This window comes from Zootoca vivipara, chromosome 2, assembly GCF_963506605.1.
Source record: "Zootoca vivipara chromosome 2, rZooViv1.1, whole genome shotgun sequence".
In the NCBI taxonomy this organism is placed as follows: Eukaryota; Metazoa; Chordata; class Lepidosauria; order Squamata; family Lacertidae; genus Zootoca; species Zootoca vivipara.
This window is the reverse complement of record NC_083277.1, coordinates 54947703-54952070: the sequence shown is the minus strand read 5'-3', so window position 1 is coordinate 54952070 and position 4368 is coordinate 54947703. Positions and strand designations below refer to the sequence as shown.

At 44.5% G+C, this 4368-nt stretch overlaps 1 protein-coding gene across 1 annotated transcript in view; it reads right to left on the bottom strand.

Annotated features, from left to right (window-relative positions):
- GNAI2 (G protein subunit alpha i2) overlaps positions 1 to 4368 on the bottom strand; it is a 139593-nt gene that overhangs the window by 115347 nt on the left and 19878 nt on the right. The gene's annotated exons all lie outside the window — the stretch shown is intronic.

The following is a 4368-nucleotide window of genomic DNA, read 5'->3' as shown; positions in this document are numbered from 1 at the left end:
TATATATATATATATATATATATATATATATAAACACAAGCTATGAGCAATATAGTCAAGCTCAATTAACCTTTGCCTCTACCAGGGCTGGCTCTAGGTAGAGTCCCGGTGGTGTGGTGCGCCGGGCCGGTAGGCAGGGCGCTGCGCAGCAAAGCCATGTGGAAGCCATGCTACGCCCTGCGAGGGCGGGGGCGCCGGAGCGATCTCCGCCCCTCAGCGCCAGGGCGCACAACCTGCTCAAGACTGCCCTGGCCTCTACCATGGGCAGCAGGGAAGGAGAGACCTCTGGCCCTCCAGATGTTGCTGGCTGCGACTGATGGGGGTTGCAATCCAGCAACATATGGAGAACAGGTTTCCGTAACCTACAGGAAACCAAGAATCTTTAGGCTGACAGACAAGCAAAGTTGTTTGCTCTGAAAGCATTTTAGTACCTATGTGGACAGCACGTAAACTCATCAGAAAACGTCTCTCACATCTGTGTGCAAACTGGTAGAGAGGTGGTAGGGAGGGAGGGAGGGAGGGAGGGAGGGAGGGAGGGAGGGAGGGAGGGAGGAATACCAGCACAGGGTGTTAATAGGACATGTTAGCTAACACTTTAACAGTCATCATTTATTGGCCTCCAAGCCAGAATGGATGAAAAAATGGAGAAATAGGAGCAGCACTGGCCGAATAACATCCCGTACTCGTGGCAGTACCCTTCAGGAAGCCTACAGTGAATCAGCCAGCTAACTTTAGACACCAATTGTATTGTGCTTTACATTTACCAAAATATTATTCACAGAAAAGATGAGGTTATGCTGATGAAGGGTATGTTTAAATGCACAAAATTCCCTCCTTAACAGCTTATGCTCCATAGGATCTTATTTGTATACACATGTGGAACATCTGTTTCTGCTGAGCTGCAACCATTTGACACAAAGACAAGGTATTATGCAACCAGCCAAAATACCAGACTCTCTGACTAACTAAAGGAAGTTTAAAAGCAGACAACTGGAGGACTAACCAGTAAACACAAACGGCCGCCCAGAAAAGAGGTAGACCCCAAATTGCTTCCCCTTTCTGATGCAGGAAGCCCTGCCCTTCCAGAAACTGCTCTTTCCTATCACAGACAGCCAAACTCCTGTAACCTGCATCTCCTCCCATGCTGTGTCTTAACTCAGGACAAAGGGAAGGATATATCTTGACCCATAACATGCAGTGCCCGTAACAGACCTTCCATATCAAATACAGAACACTCCTGCTAAAATTAAAGCAGACATGTCTCCTTTTTAAATTGTGCTTAATGTTCTCAGTTAAAATGTGCTCTCCTTTGGAGAAGATATTACCTAGCCCACACAAAAAGGAGAGACCGTTCATTTACATATGTTGCTTCTTACAGAGCTCACTACTGAGAACTAAGGCGGAGTGAAGATAGTCTAACCACAGCTCTTCCTCCTTGCGTCAGTTATGCAATTCCGTTTCCTTAGCATTTGTATGTACCAATGAGAGACACGTTTCCTTCTGAATTCAATCTCTTAAACAAAAGCAGACAATATCAAAAGTATCACTTGCATTGCATATTACAAAGAGTCCTAGTGCCCATTTTTTTCTGATCCGGGAAAACAAATATTTAGCATAAGAAAATCAATTATTGGATAGTAAATAACTAAATAGCTTCCATAACTGCCTGTGTAACATGGGGAAAGAAATACGTTGTGCAAGCTAATTTTAGACAGTGACTACTCAATTCACAGAGAAAAGCCCTACATCCTACAAGACAGACTTCTTCTTCACCCCCTTATTAAGAGCAATCCTGCCACTCAAATCAGTGTCACTTAAGGATTCATATTTCTGCATCAGCAAGTTCAAACTCCGTCTGGCAGACTACAAGTCACTATTTTTACGAGTACTTTGACTATATACTGATACATGTACAACCAAATTTGGTATTAGCCACCCACATGCTGCTCACCTTGTTTATGTCTTAATACTAAGGCTGGTATTTTATCAGGTTACTCAATTTGCCATGAGAGGAGCATCTTTGAAAAGCAAAGGGGGGAGACTGTGCCACCACTGGCTCCCATCCATTTTTCCCCACAGAATCGTAGAGCTGAAAGGGACAACAAGGGTCATCTAGTCCAACCCTTGTTAATAATTGCTTCAGTTCAAATCTTTATACATATGAAACCACAGGACTCTTCATTACTAGTGATATTTACAGCCATCAAAATGCATATTTCTGCTTTTCAGGAAGGGGCATGCAATTTGTTTTGTTTTGTTCAAATGAAAAATAAATGTTTTCACAAACTTGGAAAGTTAAAGAATGAACAATAACAATACTAGGTCCACTAAATAATTTAAATACCAGACAAAACTGGCACGGCTTATTCAAGGCAGCAATAAGGAAATGTGCCTAGTAGATTGTGGTCCCTTTTCTGATGGGATTGCAAATTATGGAAATGTTACATAAGGGTTTGCACCACGATCATTGTTATTTTCTGGTTCTTGGACGACTATGCTCATCTTATGCCAAAAACAAAAAACAAAAAAACCAGGGAGGGGTGGTACCTAAGAGGACAGGATGAACAAAACCTCCTCTGATGAGAAATAAAAAAGAAAAACAAAACAATTCCAGTACAGGCTTGCAAAGCCGTTAAACCATTTCCTGTCTCAGATTGAAGGCATTTGGTCATTGCTCTTCCTCTCTTTTTTAAAAAAGAGCCAATCAGCTCATCTGCAAAAGAAAACCATAGCACCCTCTCTAAATAAATAAAAAATACTCGCTGAAGAAAAAGAAGGCTAACTGCTCACATGCCCAGAATATGTGCATGCTGGGATCATCCAAGTCTGTATAAGGACCCCAACTAAACTTCAGCCATAGCTAGAATTGTATTCATCCCACTTCTCACACCAGTGTTACATGCCCCTCCCAACCTCTGAGTGATGCAAGATTATTGGGGTCCAGGCGCTTACCCAGGGTCTGTGTTGAATTATATGCCTCAACTAAATTTGTTGCTCTTCCTCATGCCCTATCAGGTCTATCCATCTTACTCCTCAAACTGAGCTACTTCTCCCCCCCCCAACACAAAGCACTCCAGTACCACTTTACCCACTTAATGGGGAGGGGGGGAACCCCAGTCTCAGAGTCAAATGTCTCCCTCCAGCACACTCCCTTTCTTTCTCTCTTTCTCCCTTGTGTTCTCGTTCTCTCTCTCTCTCTCTCTCTCTCTCTCTCTCTCTTCAGGTAACATCCCCTCTTCCCAGGCCACACCCAACCTCAGTCTCAGAGAGCCAGCATGGTGTAGTGGTTAAGAATGGTAGACTCGTAGCTGCTGGGTGACCTTGGGCTAGTCACACTTCTTTGAAGTCTCTCAGCCCCACTCACCTCACAGAGTGTTTGCTGTGGCGGAGGAAGGGAAAGGAGAATGTTAGCCGCTTTGAGACTCCTTAGGGGAGTGATAAAGTGGGATATAAAAATCCAAACTCTTCTTCTTCTGAATCAAATGTCACCCTCCACTGTGAAAAGCACAATGGAATGGGAACCCCTTGATAGAAGTACCATGCAGCTGGAGTCCTAATGCTGGAGGCTGCATGGTGCTTTCATAAAGGGGATTCCTCCACACGGAGCTGCATTTCCAACTAAGAAAATAATGAGAGAATGCAATTAAAAAGCTCAGCGTCAGATAATGGAAACAGTGGGCTGCGCAAGGGTTACATTCAAGTCTAACCGTTTCTGACAAATACAAAGAGTACTGCCTGTTTGGCACAACTTCATTTAAAGCTTGGGTGGGGGAATAGAAAGCGCTGCCTCACCCAGGCTTCCTGCATTAATTATTTCCTGTGCAATCAATGAACAAATGCCCACAGCTGAAAGCTGCTTTCAGTAGACAATTCTTCCTCGGTAAGGCAAGCATCTTCATAGATGGCAGGGACATGAGTATTCATAATTTTCTCCCTTGCCCATTTTCATACTTTCATTACTAAAGGTCACTGAGAAGGATTATCAGAAGGTCGGCGGTTCGAATCCCCGCGACAGGGTGAGCTCCCGTTGCTCAGTTCCACCTACTGCCCACCTAGAAGTTCAAAAGCATGTCAAAGTGCAAGTAGATAAATAGGTACCGCTCCGGCAGGAAGGTAAACGGCGTTTCCATGTGCTGCTCTGGTTCGCCAGAAGCAGCTTAGTCATGCTGGCCACATGACCCGGAAGCTGTCTATGGACAAACGCCGGCTCCCTCGGCCTATAGAGCAAGATGAGCACTGCAACCCCAGAGTCGTCCGCGACTGGACCTAACGGTCAAGGTTACCTTTACCTTTACTTCCTAATAAGTGTGTATAGGCCACAGCCTAGGAATGGGTGGGGTGAGGGCAGGATATCCTAATGATCTTCCA